At 37.0% G+C, this 16,909-nt stretch overlaps 1 pseudogene; it reads left to right on the top strand.

Annotated features, from left to right (window-relative positions):
• The first annotated feature begins 2,443 nt into the window (after positions 1-2,443).
• LOC126587092 (putative receptor-like protein kinase At3g47110) lies at positions 2,444-13,037 on the top strand (annotated as a pseudogene).
• Positions 13,038-16,909: the final 3,872 nt, after the last annotated feature.

The following is a 16,909-nucleotide window of genomic DNA, read 5'->3' as shown; positions in this document are numbered from 1 at the left end:
CCACCATCCATTATTTTGGTATTTCCGATAAAAACTTCGTTAAGTGTCATGAAGCTCTTGACCGAAAGTTTAGGCAATTTTCAAAGTTTCGTAACTTAATTGTTTCTCAACCAAATTCGACCCACAATATATCAAAATAAGGATAGGAAAGCGTAAAACAAGATTATACAATTTGGAAGCCCAATGGTTGCTGGAGATGGCCGGAAATAGCCTGAAAGGTGACTAGTCCGCAGAAAAACTAGAAAACTCGCCAGAAACTGGGTAAACTTTAAACGTTCATAACTTCTTCAATACTTAATGAAATTGAGTGATTTAAAAACAAAAATCATACTCTCGATGAGACAAAAAGAATGGTACATTTCTTGACGGCTAACTCAATGTGGTTTGGCCGGAAAACAACTCGAAAGTGTTTATCTTGGTCTCGAGTTAGCCAATTTCGAGCCGTTTTTGGCCAAACCACGGCAAATTAGCCATCAAGAAAGGTACCATTCTCTTTGTCTCGTTGAGAAGTATGATTTTCATTTTTAAAACACTCAAATTCGTTGAGTATTGAAGAAGTTATGAATGTTTAAAGTTTACCCAGTTTCCGACAAGTTTTTCAGTTTTTCCTCAGACCAGTCACCTTTTAGGCTATTTTCTGGCCATCTCTGGCAACCATTGGGCTTCCAATCTTCATTTTGATATATTATGGGTCGAATTTGGTTAAGAAACGACTAAGTTATGAAGTTTTGAAAATTGCCCAAACTTCCGGTCAAGAGCTCTAGGACACTTATAGGAGTTTTTAACGGAATGACCAAAATAATGTTTCATGAATTGTTGAAAACGAAAAAAAAAGTTCATTAAAATTCAAGATCTAATAAATCAAATAATTCAAAGTACCTTTATAAAATTAACGAGTTTTAACTCCCGAATATCCAACCGATTAATTAATTCTTTATAATATATTCTATTTTTCTTTGACAAATAAAACAGTAAAAAATTTCCCCTCTTTCTGTAAGGGTTTTCAATCTACTCAAAATAGGTGGCGCAAACTCTAGCTTCGACTGGAGTTGGTTGTCAATTTCCCCTTCCTTGTTTTGTCTTTTTTGCTGTGTTTTCCCCTCCTTTTCATCTCAATATGTCATCCTCTTCTTATCTTTCTAACATCCCTTCCTCTTGTTCATCTGGGCTTCGATTTCCTTGTTCTGAGATTTGTTTTTCAACCATACTTTCAGTCTAGAAGGTGTTTAGAGTTACGGTTCTTCAACCGATTCAAGTGTTCCCAACACCACCACCTTATCTCTGTTGTCCGTCGTTTCTGGCAGTGTTGCTCATGATCTTCCATGAGCTTTTTTTTATCTTGATAGCTGACTAATTACTTTTAGTTAGTTATCTCTACTTTGTGGATGTGCTCAGAGAAGCTATTCGGGTTTGGATGATGAGTTTGGTGAGGTGATGCTTGTTGATGAACATATATTTGTGCAAATCGAGATGTATTGTTCCGGTGGAGGTGGCTACAACAGAGTTCTCGATTTTGTGTTTTTTATTGTTGGGCCTTAGTTGTTTAGTTGGGCTGTTGTTGGTTTGTCTAGTTGGCCCCTTTTTATCCTTTTTTATATTTCTCTGTTTGTGGACCTTTTGATATGTAATCTGTATATTTGATTTTAATAAAATCTTCCTTGACCCAAAAAAAATAAAATATTGTTGTTTATTTTTTATTTTTTTTGAAGCTATTAGTATTCTAAAAATATCATAATGGACTCGATTACTTAGCTCTGACTAATAAAAAATCCCAATGTTTTAATTTACTACTTGATGTACTTTCAAAGAAATTGGAGGGAAGAAGTAATAAAATGATCCAAGTATATCAGAAAAGCGAACAGTCATCCTAGCATCATATGCCTCGGAGCTATCAAATAATGCAGCTGTATAATTCTAATAATGCAGGTGCTCATGCAATCTCAAATACATGATAAGATTGTTAGTTAAGAAATAAATAGTTGTGTAGCCCATTGTCCACTATTTCACCAATTTCACAATTATTGGTATTCATTTTGATTTGGACTTGCAACAGGGTGAAGCATTGTTATAGTCAAATCAGTGCGCGTTTGTTGCATCAGATTATCTCGGACTTGACTAGTTTCACGGACTAAGTTAGATTGACTTAGACTAGACTAAGCTGGATTAACTTAGTGAAGCGTTGGGTGTAGTGTCGGATTAAAAAACATATTAATAACAAAATCTAATATTATATTATTTAATTAATAATAATTATTATTTAATTCATATTTATTATTATTTAATTCTTACTTTTATCCTTTTTTGTCCATTCTAGAAACCTCCCTAGTCCCTTCCTACTTCTTTTCCGTTGATCTCCCTCATCCTTCATAATTTTGCTCTTTCCTCGCCCTCTTTCTCTCCTTTCCCCTCTATTTCTTCCTAATTTTTCTTCGTCCTAATCCATTTTCTTCTTCATCCCTCTCCCTCTATATCTCCATCATTTTCTTCCTATTTTTCTCCGATCATCTCCTTTTTTTTTCTAATTTTTCTAGGACCTAATTGGCAAATCAGAACCCAGATCAGAGTCTGGATCATCTCGATATTCATCGGCATGCTTCTCCGGCATCAATGGTGAAGGTCTGTGATCAAGGAGTCTGGAGTGCATGTGTGATTAGAATGACTGTTGTGCATGTGTGATTGGACAACTGTTGTGCATAATGAAACGCATAGCGATTTTGTAATTTTCTTTTTGCTTTTTTGTTTTGAATTTTGGGTTTGGATCTAGTTATGAGAATGGAAAGACTATAGAATTTTTTGCCTTTTTTGTTTCGATTTTTGTGGGATTTAGGTTTGTAAATGGTAGATGAGAGGGGAAAAGCAGGGCAGAGTTGCTAGAGGGGATCTAGGTTTCGAGAGGGGCGAAGTAAGGAGTTGGTCTTAGCACTCCGGCCCATTTTGGGGGGCCTCGCTAAGCCCTTTTAGTGAAGCCCTTAGTCTTGTTTAGTAGGGGCGAGTCTCATTAAAGCTTGTTCTGGCGTGGAACAAACACGGGACTGCACTGCAACTTAGGCCAATCCAGTCCAGTTGATGCTAGCGAGTGCAAACAAACGCACCCTCAGTGTAATATAAGACTTCACTTAAGGCCCAGCTTCACATGAGGTAAGACTTCATATTTTTCATTGTTTTAGTGATATCGATGACATCGATAATTATTTAATCTTGCGTTTGCTGCGTTATTTAAACTTCTATATTCATATTCATCTTTTAGGGATCACAATGAGAGTTTACATGAAATCTCCTTACTTTTGTCCGTCCAAGAAATTTTTTATCCAATTTCTCAATGTTTGGAAGTAATGGATACCAATGTTTTCTGTGACAACCGGTCCCTAAATTTCGTTTTTATTTATTTTAATCGAGGGAATTGACGAAAATGCCCTAGAGGCAAGGATTTTGACTTCTGTTGACCATCGTCTAGAGGAACGTATGACTTATTCTTTTGGCGTATTTGTGTAATACTTGTTGGTACGAACGCATAGGCGAAAGCCGTTCGCGAGTCCGGATTATAACGGTATAGTTACGGACATTTGAAATTGTTTTACTAAATTATAGATTTAAAGGAAAATAAACTCCCACCATGTGGGAATTGTAACCAATTAGAAATTAGGGAGGAAAGAGTGGACCAATCAGACAAAAGGGCAAGGGACCAATTAGATGAATAGGAGGGCAACCAATTAAGAGGGAGGATCCCCCTTTTCCCGTGCACTCCATGAACCCAGGTATGATCTGACCAAAATTTCGACCAATTTCTACCATTTTTCAGTTGAATTTTGCACATCCATCACCTGTAATCTACTCCACCACCTTCCCTTTACCATCTCCATCCAAATTTAAGGGTTTTTAGGTCCTAACCCGCGAGGAATTTCACCTTAGCACCAGAGGTGCTCGACGACAATTCCTCCATTCCGGCGAGTTCCACCACCTAAAACTACCCTTACTCAACTTCCCTTGGACCCAGGAACAAGACCGAACCAGTGGTAGAGACGTTGGAACACCGAGGAATGAGAATCGAAGTTCACCCATTTTAGGGTTCTAACAGGTTTAAGTGAAATTGAAGCCTTTCCTAGCAAATTGGACTTGGTCACATGTATAAAATTTGCTCTACTATTTGAGATCTTCATTTCTGTAAAATTTGAGAATTTTTGGAGATAGTTGAAGTTTCCGGCGAATCGGGGCGGCTGATCGCCATGTACGGCAGTGCGTGGGGGCGGCGCGTGAGACGAGTCACCCCCTGACCTTTCTAAGCTAAGTTTGACACCCTAATTCCATAGGTGAAGTTCGATTGATGAAATCTCATCGTTTGAGCATAGTTTTGATAAAGACCGCTACTTGAACATTATGTGAATTGACGATCCGATCGTTGGATCGTCACCAAACTTTAATACATTATAGTATGTAATATTTTAGGATATTATAAACTTACAGATTGGGAATTTGACGTATGGATCTTCCCAAATTGGATTTGTAAGTGCGTAAAATAAAACGTTGACTGCCACTTGAATTGGCAATTGGCAGAGATCCAACTGTTGGATCGTAATGAAACTTTAGTATGATGTTTGAGAAGCACAATGTGGATCTTTGGAAGTTACGGATCGGAAATATGAGATGTGGATCTTTCAGATTGAGTTACGTAGGGTTGTGGACCCTACCGTTGATCTTTGACCGACAGTTGACTTTTGGTCGATGAGTCTCAAATCATTCTAGAACATCATTAGGATGTGTTTTATGTAAGTTATGTGTTCTATTGATAAGAGTTCTGAGATATGACTGAATAATTGTTCTAGGTGAGGATCGTTCGTAACGTCTCGATATTCGTGCTAGGGAGTCGTAGCGCGAATCTCAGGTGAGTGGGTCTTTTCCTTTTATTGTATGTATATCATTGATAGTTCCACAAAATGCTTTTAAATTGATCTATGCATTTTATGCCATGTCATATATATTTGTATATTCTAAAATACTATGATATGGTTAAGTTTTAGATTGCATTATGGTATAACCATATGCATATTACCTACATATAATTGTTGTGAATGCCTTGAAGTGCTAAGGTGAACGTGGGACGTATAGGTAAGTTCAGGTGAGTTTACAATATTATTTGAAATGATTGAGTTAGGGCATGACTATATTAGTGTTTTGTGCAACTCCGACACTGTCCTACAATATGTAATGATAGGCAACTCCGACACTATTGTACATGTTGCAATAATAGGCAACTTCGACATTGTCGTACAAGTTGCAATAATAGGCAACTCCGACATTGTCGTACAGGTTGTAATGATAGGCAACTCCGACACCATCGTACAAGTTGCAATGATAGGCAACTCCGACACTATCGTACATGTTGCAATAATAGGCAACTCCGACTCTGTCGTACAGGTTGCAATGATAGGCAACTTCGACATTGTCGTATAGGTTGCCTATGAGTCGTACATGTTGCATTAAGCAACTCAGACTTAGGTGTTATCATGGATTGATTTATGAGTCGTACATGTTGCGTTAGGCAACTCTGACTCGTGGATTACCATAGATTGATGAGCACTTGATTTATATTGTTGTTGCAGATATGTAATGATTTGGAATATTCTTGGATTTACTATTGATTTACATTTGATTTCATACTTATATGTAGTATGATTTCCTGGAACCTATACATGTATTACAGTGAGGGGTTATATCATTTAAAAAGTCTTTATTAAAACTTTATATTCAGGCCCACTCACTCTTATTTTTTATCCCTCCAGGTTCTAATAGCAGAGTTTTCGTATCGACGAGGATTCGTGGCAAGTCTTGGTATTGAAGATTACATTTGACGGTATGATTTTCAATCCACTCTACTGTACTTTACTTATGCTCTGACGTCACGTGTGAAATGGGGTCATTCCCGCTCACAGCGCACTCTCGTGTTTAGGCACTTTTAGGTTTCAATTTATTCACATATTCCACATCACCACACTTTATGGCTTTGTCACCTTCCAGGTGTCGGCCATCACATCTCAATTCGGAGTCCTAATGGACAATTTGGGTAGGGATGTGTCATTTTCCAAGTGCTCCACACTGCAGAAATGAAGTTCGTGAAAGTCAAAACAAAAATTGCGTACCACGAAGTTAAACCTAACAATGAAGCCATTGCTGCTGTTACCCTACCTAGCAAATCATCATTTTGAAATCATTCGGCAAACTAAACGTTTAGATGATTTGAAATCTTTCGGCAAACTAAACGTTCAAATCGTTAGGTTCAGTCCCTAAAAATAAAAAATGAGCATTATAAGATTTGAGAAATGTGGGATGTATATACTAAATATAAGGTGTATATTGAGAATATGGGGTGTGGGGGTATTGTGGAAAAGTATGCGGGGTGTATTAAGATAATTTTTAAGTAAAAAAACATATGTGGGGTGTATTAAGTATGTGGGGTTTATTCAACAATTTGTGGGGTGTTAATATAATAAGCCAATGCTTTAATTATCAATCCAAAATCTTTGTAGACAGAGCCAATCATTAATTCCCAACCATGGGGCGAATGGAATCCTATACATAAATAAGTTAATAAAAGAATAGAAAAAGCTTTTATTGTGTACTATAAATGCAAGTGACCCTTTACTACAGTGATGGAAAGGAGTTGAGCCCTTGCATACGGTGTGGGTTTGAACTTCATCAGTGGCTAATCTAACAAACTAATCTAATAAAATATGTCGTTTAACAAAAAAAAAATTGCATACTTTAAATAATAAATAAGATTTAGTACTCAAGTTGAAATTGGGTGTATTTAATTAGGATTTTAAAAGAGTTTACAAATCAGATATATTCAATCAAGATTTTAAAAGAGCTTATAAAACTCTACAAAAATTCGAGTGCAATTCATTCCGGATTTTAAAATAATTCATAAAACATGTGTATTCAATTAGGATTTAATTTTAAAGTATATTAAAAGCCAAAGAATTTTAATGGATTTGGAGGGATTTACAGTGTTTTTTAGGCTTTAGGAAATCAAGCATCTCCCTTAAGTACTGGTTTGGTACTGAGGTGCTTTTATAAAAAGTGGGTATAAAAAAATGCTGAACTCAAAAAGATGTTTGGTAAATGCTTAAAAATAGCTTATTTTCACAGTTTGGGGTGAAGAAAAACTAAAAACGTGAAGCAGCAAAAATGAGCTTATTCTCACAATACATTTTTTTTTCAAAGCACAGCAATACCAAACCAGCCCTTAGATTTTTAATGAATTAACCTAATATTGACACAGAGTTTATGAAATTCCATTAAACACCATGAATTTGTACCTCTTTTAGTGAGAGAAGGGGGGGAGTGTCACATCTCGGCCCGAGCCCCCACCACATCCCAGACTCGACTCTGCCGTAGCACGATATTGTCCACTTTGGGCACCGACCCCGCCCTCACGGTTTTGTTTCTGGGAACTCACACGAGAACTTTCCAATGGGTCACCCATCATGGGATTGCTCTCGCGCGTACTCACTTAACTTCGGAGTTCCGATGGAATCCGAAGCTAGTGAGCTCCCAAAAGGCCTCGTGCTACGTAGAGATGGGAATATACATATAATACTTACAAGATCCTCACCCCTGGGGATGTGGGATGTTACAATCCACCCCCTAGGGGCCCAACATCTTTGTTGGCACACCTCCGACCAGGAATTGGCTCTGATACCAAATTGTCACATCCTGGCCCAGGCCCTCACCACATCCCGGGCTCGACTATACTGTAGCATGATATTGTCCGTTTTGGGCCCCAACCACGCCCTCATAGTTTTGTTTCTAGGAACTCATACGATAACTTCCCAGTGGGTCACCCATCCTAGAATTGCTCTCACACGAACTCACTTAACTTCGGAGTTCCAATGGAACCCGAAGCCAGTGAGCTCCCAAAAGGCCTCGTGATAGGTAGAGATGAGAATATACATATAAAGCTTACAAGATCCTCACCCCTGGGCGATGTGGGATGTTATAGGGAGGGTTATATTCAATTAGGCGTTTAAAGATTTTAAATTTTTTTACAAATTCAAGAGTACTCAATCAAATTTTTAAATCAATCCATGGATATTTAATCAAAATTTGAAAGGAATCCATAAACTCCACAGAAATTTGGATGCATTTATTCATGATTTTAAAGTAGTCCATAAAACTTAATGTACATTCAATTAGAAATTAACTTTAAAGTATTTTAAAAGGTTAAGGAATTTGATGGATTTAAAAGGATTTTATAGTGTGTTTTAGGCTTTAGGAAATCAGCCATCCATCTCCCATTTTGAATGAATTTACATGGTTTTTTTTTTTTTTTTTTTTTTTTTTTTTTTTTGTGTTGAGCTAGAGGAAAATAGGAGATATTTTTTGTTCTTTTTTTTTTAGAGGGACGAATCAAAGCAACGCAGAACTGAATCTCGGGAATAGGAGATATTAGGATATAGAAGTGTAAAGGATAGCGGGAGAGTGTATATAATGAAAAAAACAAAATGAAAACAAAAAAAATCAAAAACCAATTTAAGTTATTTTATATACTTTCAAGATTTTTTTCAATTCATTCTTCTATATGTCTTCCTCTATGTCCTATCACCCTTCTCCATCCCTCTTTTTCCATATACTTCCTCATGTCTTAAACATAAAAACTAAAAACTAAAAACAAAATAGCTATCAAACTAACTACCTTTTCGGTTTTATTCTCATTAGTATAGAGCATAAAGATAAATGAATAGTAATGGTTCACAATACTGTTATAGCTTTATTTTTGTAATATTATTTGTATCATAGCAAGGAAAGTCCTATTTTATTTCGAACAAAATGGATGCCAACACTGAGAAGATGATTGCCTAATATTACAGAGGACTACCTGAAACATTAAGTCAAAACTTAAACCTCAAATGGAGTCAAACTCATGACAAATTATATAATAGATTAGAAAAGTTCATACACAAAGTTCCAATTTTCTACTGATCAAGCACTAAATTACTGTTGAAATAGATTAAGAACAGAATTTGGGTGCTAATTAATACTAATTGTGGCAGGTACTGTACCTTATGAGCTTGGTGATCTTCAAAATTTACAATATTTGTCACTCAATTTTAACAATCTCAGCGGCCCCATTCCATCCACAATCTTCAATACGTCTAAGCTGATAGGAATTTCACTTGTTGGTAATCACATTTCAGGCAGCCTCCCGGCAGACATAGGCCTTGGGATTCCAAACATACAAAAGATATTCGTAGGAATGAATAAACTCAGTGGAGTAATTCCCATCTTTATCTCTAATGCTTCAAAGCTCACTCATGTAGACATGAGTGAAAACTCTTTTTCCGGGTTTATTCCTAACAAGCTATGTGCCTTAACAAACCTTGAGTATCTTAGCCTATACAAAAATAATTTGACAATTCACACTTCAACTCCAGAAGTAAACATCCTTTGCTGTTTCGCTAGTCTTAGAAATCTTAGGGTATTGATCCAGGGACGTAATCCGCTAAACGCTCATCTTCCTGTTTCTTTTCGGAATCTCTCTACATCGTTTCAATTGCTTACTTTAGACCATTGCAAATTGAAGGGTAGCATTCCCATTGAAATTGGCAACTTTAGCAGCGTGATATCCATAAAGCTGGCATCCAATCAATTGAGTGGGTTAATTCCAACTTCTTTGGGAAGACTAGGGAGTCTCCAAGGTTTGTATTTGTTTGATAACAAATTGCAAGGATATATCCCCAATGAACTTTGTCAACTAACCAAACTAGCTGATTTATATTTAAGTGAGAATCAACTTTCTGGTTTTGTAGAATTTTTCAGGTCGATGGGCCAAGGACCCACTCCAACAACACCGATGTTGTCCCCATTTAACCATCTGCACAATCCTCATGAGTCTCGGTGTTAGTTAGAGTGGGGCAATCCTATTTAAATAGCTTTCCTTATTCGTGGGGCAATCCTATTTAAATAGCTTTCCTCCTTCCCTCCTGGCCGATGTGGGATAGATGTTTCCAACACTCCCCTGCACGTCCACATTTTTTGGGTCACACGTGGAGATCCATACATCGGCAACCACGCGGAGCCATATCGGAGCTCACCCATCGCGCGGGGCCAAACGGGGACCCACCCAATCACATGGCAATACCGGCCCATCCCCCGACTCTGATACCATATAGAATTTTTCAGGTTGACAAGCCGATGGCCCACTCTAACAACACCGATACTGTCCTCACTTAACTATCTGCACAATCCTCAGGTGTGGGGTTTTATCACAAAAGGCCTTGGTATTAGTTAGAGTGGAGTAATCATATTTAAATGGCTTTCCTCCTTCCCTCTTGGCCGACGTGGGATAGATGTGTCCAACAGGTTTTATACCTTCTTGCTTAGTTAATCTATCTGCAAATCTTCGAAGGCTATCATTAGCGTCCAATTTGTTAACTTCTACAATACCATCGACCTTGTGGGAACTTGAACAAATTTGGTTCTTTAACTTGTCATCCAATCTTATAAATGGATCTCTGTCACAAGATATAGGCAAATTGAAAGTTTTGTCATACTTGGATTTATCAAGCAACCATTTATTTTTGGTATTGTACCAAGCACCATTGGGGACCTTCTAGATATGGTTACTATGTCCTTGGCAAATAATAATTTAGAAGGCCCTATTCCCATTTCATTCGGCAACTTGAGAGGCCTTGTACGCTTGAAGCACTTCTAAATCTAAAGTACCTGAATTTGTCTAAAGTGTTGAGAGTTGTCCCACATTGGTGAGGGATAAGATTTGCTATGTGCTTATATGATCTTGGGCTACTCCCTATATTGCCAATTGGTTTTATGGTGGAACCTCAATTTCATCATGGTATCAGAGCTAGGTTGTCCTCGTGTGAAGCCAAACGGCCACACGCGCTCCACGTCACCCAGTTGTTGTCTACGTGTAGGCTTGAAAATTGGCCACACGTGCGGGGGTGTGTTGAGAGTCCTCCCATATCGGTGAGGGACAAGGTTTGCTATGTGCTTATATGGTTTTGGACTACTTCCCATATTGCCAATTGGTTTTATGATGGAACCCCAATTTCATTATGATATCAGAGCAAGGTTGTCCACGTGTGAAGCCCAACGGCCACATGCGTTCCACGTCACCCATGCGCTCTACGTCACCCAGTTGTTGTCCACGTGTAGGCTTGAAAATCGGTCACACGTGTGGGGCGTGTTGAGAGTTGTCCCACATCGGTGAGGGACAAGGTTTGCTATGTGCTTATATGATCTTGGGCTACTCTCCATATTGCCAATTGGTTTTATGGTGGAACCGCAATTTCATCATGGTATCAGAGCAATGTTGTCCACGTGTGAAGCCCAATGGCCACACAAGCTTGTGAAGCCCAATGGCCACACAAGCTACATGTCACCCAGTTGTTGTCCATGTGTAGGCTTGAAAATTCGCCACACGTGCGAAGGCGTTTTGAGAATTGTTCCACATTGGTCACATTGGTGAGGAACAAAGTTTGCTATGTGCTTATATGATCTTGGACTACTCCCTATATTACCAATTGATTTTATGGTGGAATCTCAGTTTCATCAGAAAGTACCTGAATTTGTCTTTCAACGAACTCCAAGGGGAAATTCCAGAAGGCGGTCCGTTCAGAAACTTATCTGCTCTATCATTTGTCTCGAATAAGGCGCTGTGTGGTGCAGCTCGACTCCATGTCCCTCCATGCAAAGACAGTACACTTCAACCAAATCCAAGGAAAGCTAGATCATCCAATTTGAAATATATTATTCCAGGAATAATCGTAACAGGAATCTTCTTTGTAGCCTTTGTATCTATATTTATACTGCATAGGAAAAGAAAAGATAAAGTTGCAACAGAGGCTACTGTTAACTTAATTGCTTTGGAGAAGAGTTTCACAACTTGAACTTCTAAGGGTGACAAATGGATTTAATGAGAGCAGCTTAATTGGAAGTGGGGGTTTTGGCTCAGTATATAAAGGGATATTGTCAGTTGGGATAGATGTTCCAGTATAGATTTTCGATTTGCAACTAGAAGGGGCTTTCAAGAGCTTTGAGAGGGAATGTGAAATGCCAAGCAATATTCGGCACCGAAATCTTATTAAAATCATCAGCTGTTGCAGCCAATTGGATTTCAAAGCCTTGGTGCTGAACTACATGCCTAATGGGAGCCTTGAGAAGTGGTTGTATTCTCAAAACTCTTCTTTTGATATCCTAAGAGGTTGAATATAATGGTAGATGTTGCATTGGCATTGGAATACCTACACCATGGTTATTCAGTACCAATTGTTCATTGTGATTTGAAGCCAAGAAATATACTTCTAGATGATGATATGGTTGCACATGTTGCGGATTTTGGCATTGCAAAAATCTTGGGTTTAGGGGATCCCATGACCCAAACCATGACCCTAGCCATAGTTGGTTATATGGCTCCAGGTGATCTACTTGCTAGTTATATATCTTTCAATTTTATACATGTTGTCCTTATAATCATGAAGAACTGAACTTCTAACTTTCTTCGGTATATTAATATTGCAGAGTATGGAATGGATGGAATTGTTTCGACACAAGGGGATGTGTACAGTTTTGGTATTGTAGTCATGGAAACTTTCACAAAAATGAAGCCTACAAATGAGATGTTTGTTGAGGAAATGAATCTAAAGCAATGGGTTGCAAATTCACTATCATCAGAAGCAATAGCTGAAGTTGTGGATGCCAATCTACTGGTAGCACAAGAGCTAGATCACGAGTGTTTGACTAAGATAGATTGCTTATCGTGCGTTTTGCGATTAGCTCTTGTTTGGTCTGCAGAACCACCACACGAGAGGATAAGCATACGAGAAGTTGTAGCGACGCTCAAAAAAATCAAAATCAAGTTTTTGAAGGACGCTGCAAGAAGTGTGCAGTTAAACCGTCGTCCTGTTCAAGCACTTTGATGAAGTTCTTATTAACGGATTTTATGAAATATTTCATGCCCTTTGATTCAGTTTATGTCCTTATTTGCCTTTGTTTTTGGAATAATTATTGTCTTGAAGTCTCTAGTGAAGAGTCGACTGGTCAATCAAAAATAAAAATTCATCAAACATCACATAACCACTTAAAAGTTTTAGCTAGAAATTATTGTTGTCAATGTTGGAATTTATATATTATAATATTAATAATTATAATATTTAATTCAATATTTGAATGAAATACTTTAACCGTTTGTATCAAACCGTATTTGTCATTAAGTGGGTGCCATCTTATACAAAGTGGCAACACATTGAGTATGGACCTTTTAAATGGTGCCATCTAGAAGATGTATGCATGCATCTCTTCGTCAATCAATGCCTTCGTTTTATTTAACCTCATGAAATCATGGCATTAAGTAAATAGAAAATTAGGGTTAATTTTTACTTTTGAGAAATAGGGTTCCTCCACTTTATTTCTCTCATGCTTCGTTTGTCAAATTTCGAATCGTGTCTTGAGAGTACGGAATATATAAAGTTCGCTAGAGTCCGAAGATTGAAGTGCTTTGACTTCGGATTATAAATGAGATCATGAAATCAATGCCTTCGGTTTTATTTAACCTCATGAAATCATGGCATTAAGTAAATAGAAAATTAGGGTTAATTTTTACTTTTGAGAAATAGGGTTCCCCCACTTTATTTCTCTCATGCTTCGTTTGTTAAATTCCGAATCGTGTCTTGAGAGTACGGAATATATAAAGTTCGCCAGAGTCCGAAGATTGAAGTGCTTTGACTTCGGATTATAAATTGTTGAATCCTAGGAGATGGATGCCTACCGAATTACAAGCACAAGAGTAGGGGCGAAATTCTATCTTTAGGACATTTCATTTATGCAAGCCTCAATCTCCAAGTTTGTCAGTTATTCTAACTTTCTCTCTAGTTGTTTATATTAATCTCATTTATTATTGATGTTGTAAATTTCTTTATGATTATTATCATTTGGAATTACATTGTTATTTTTCATATTTTCTGATATTGCTCCAACAATCTAAATATAGAATACTTTATGGAACAATCAGAAGATATGGATGCGTGCAATCTCATGATGTAGAAAAACTGACATCGTTAGATATTGAATGAGTCTAGCCATCATTTGAAAAAAAAAAAAAGAAAAAAAAGAAAAAAAAAAAGAAACACTTCTCTAATATATTTGCAGGTTCCTAAGATGATGTGCATGTATATATATGTGTGTGCTGCTATAAATACATTTGGAGAAAAGGTAGTTTTGATTCTATGTGGCTTCCTTTTATTGATCTGGTTTGAGACACACGACTAGATAAACATATATGATACTTGTTCTGTCAATTTTGTCTACGTTAGATTCAAGATTAAATACTTGAGTTTCAGAATGAGTGGAAATTGTCTGGAATTAAACTCTTGAAATTATAATTACGTAGTTACGACTTTTCAAATTGAAAAATTGGTTACTCAATGAAACTGTATGCGACTCTCCTAATGTGCTTTGATTAGTTTTCAGTTTGTATCTCTGGCCAGATAAGGAAACAAATTGAGAACCCATGTATGAGAAAGGCACGATCGTTTCCATCGTAGGGTCATGGATTTGGTTCATTCAAACTGTAACAATTCGGTTACTGGTTATGGAGATGATAATTCTTTCTCATACTGTAACCTTCGGTAGTTATGATGGTGCCCTTTGAATAGCATCATTTTGGCTTCGTTATTTGAGTAGATACACGTATCTTTGGGTGAAAAGCCATCATATGATGTTTGTTGCCGAAATCGCAAAGACTTCCACAAAAGCTTGAAGTGGTGTGTCATGCATATAGTTGTTCTGAAGTAACAAGGCAAGCAGAAATATGACAATAGCCAAAATGTCTTGTCCTTGTATATAGTCGTGGGAAGTTCTTGATCTTCGATATGCGAAGATAATTTACGCTTGTGGGCCCTGCATGTATATATAAGTATGCATTTTCCTTTTTGAGTTTGCCTTTAAGGTGCTCTTTTGATAGGATATGCCTACGGATGATTTCAGGAGAAGGCATTCGGTGCTTTTTTACCAATAGAATCATTTTCGATTGATGTAGTTGGTGGTTCCGGCAAGTTCATAAGTATTGTTTGGTGTGATTAAATGAATTGATTTACATATATCACATGTCTCTTAGGCCATTTCATATGAGCGTGAATATGGGCGTTGCAACAATTTTTTATTATTTTTTATTATATATCAGACGCCTCCATCAATGTTGGCAAGAAGTCAAATAATTCAGCAAAAGTTTTGTCTTGAATTACCACATGACATCGTATCAAGAAGCTTCCATACATGCGGCATCAGAAGTGATGTTTCATTAGTCAAGGCATAAAGCTTCATTATTTGGGATGAAGTTGCTCTCCTCTTAGTAAGATGATTATTAAATTGTGGGGGTCAAGACCTATGTTGAAGGAACTAAAGAGACTTCGAAAGTATTAGAATACTTTGCATAGTCACTTTGATAGGCCAAAGCCTAAACTCAAGAAGTGCTTTGTCTAGAACTGAGTAGTGAGGCATATTAAGGCCTAAGATGATAGATAGAGTCTATATATAAGAAGATAGAGTCTATATCTTAATCATTTCCTTCTTCTTAAACTACAAATGTGATCAATTCAACGATATAGTTAAGAATTAACCACAATTATGAAAGCATTGTGGGGGTCGCTTATTTATCTTTAAGATATGAGATATGCATAAGAAGAATGGAAATGTAATTTGCTAATTGAGTGAGACAATCAAAATGTCATCTCTTGTGATGAGTAATTGTTTAAGGTATGACAAGGTTAGAGACCAACTTACAAATACCTTAAATGTGGGGGAAGTCTACTTCCTAGTAATAGCAAATTACTTACAAAAGTCCCAACATATATATACTTTTGAGGACTTAAAATTGAGAAACAACTACTCTCATATGAAGTATAATTTCATCAAATGGATTGTGCACACCATTAAAAATAGTCAACCTAGTAGTGGATCCAATTATTAAAGGTTAGACTAGAGAGTAAGTTGATCATCGAGGGGAATGAGGCTAAAGCCAACATAACTAATGAATCAGCCGAGCGGAAACCTAACTTAGTTGATTGGAGATCCCATGATCTAAGTTCAATAGGCAAACTGGTTGGGTATGATTCAAAGAAGTTAACACACTATATACCTTATTCCTATGATGGAAGAAGTGTGTTGTCTGCAGACGTTTTAGGTTGTATATTTATACTTAATGACAGTGATATCTTATAAATAAGAGGAATAGAGCAGACTATTCTTAATCAGTGGTTACCTAAGTGAGAGTAAAAGTGGGTCGCTTCTATGAGTATGAGATGGCTAAATTCTCTAAAGCTCTCATGAATCCAGGATTTGTTCAAGACCAAAATGAACACAACCGTATGAATCGGAATATATAGGGTTAGTGATGTGTGTTGCTTATTGTCTCGGTTTACTACTGTGGTGAACAGTTCAAGATTCTATATTCACTGCGTCACCAAGTAAATCTGATAAGTATTCACCATGGTAGGTTCAAGTCCAAGAGTCACCTCTCCCGATGCATCTCTTTTCTGCCTGTACTCTCAAATTCTTCCTAATTTTTCATTCATGTGGAGGATTGTTGAAATTTATATATTATAATATTTAATTCAATATTTGAATGAAAAATACTTTAATCGTTTGTATCAAACCGTATTTGTCATTAAGTGGGTGTCATCTGATACAATGTGGCGCCACATTGAGTATGGACCTTTTAAATGGTGCCATCTAAAAGATGTATGTATGCATCTCTTCATTAATCAATGCCTTCAGTTTTATTTAACCTCATGAAATCATGGCATTAAGTAAATAGAAAATTAGAGTTATTTTTTACTCTTGAGAAATAGGGTTTCTCCAATTTGTTTCTCTCATGCTTCGTTTGTCAAATTCTGAGTCG

Source organism: Malus sylvestris, chromosome 2, assembly GCF_916048215.2.
Source record: "Malus sylvestris chromosome 2, drMalSylv7.2, whole genome shotgun sequence".
In the NCBI taxonomy this organism is placed as follows: Eukaryota; Viridiplantae; Streptophyta; class Magnoliopsida; order Rosales; family Rosaceae; genus Malus; species Malus sylvestris.
Note: the sequence above shows the minus strand (reverse complement) of the source record. Positions and strands in the feature narration are given on the sequence as shown.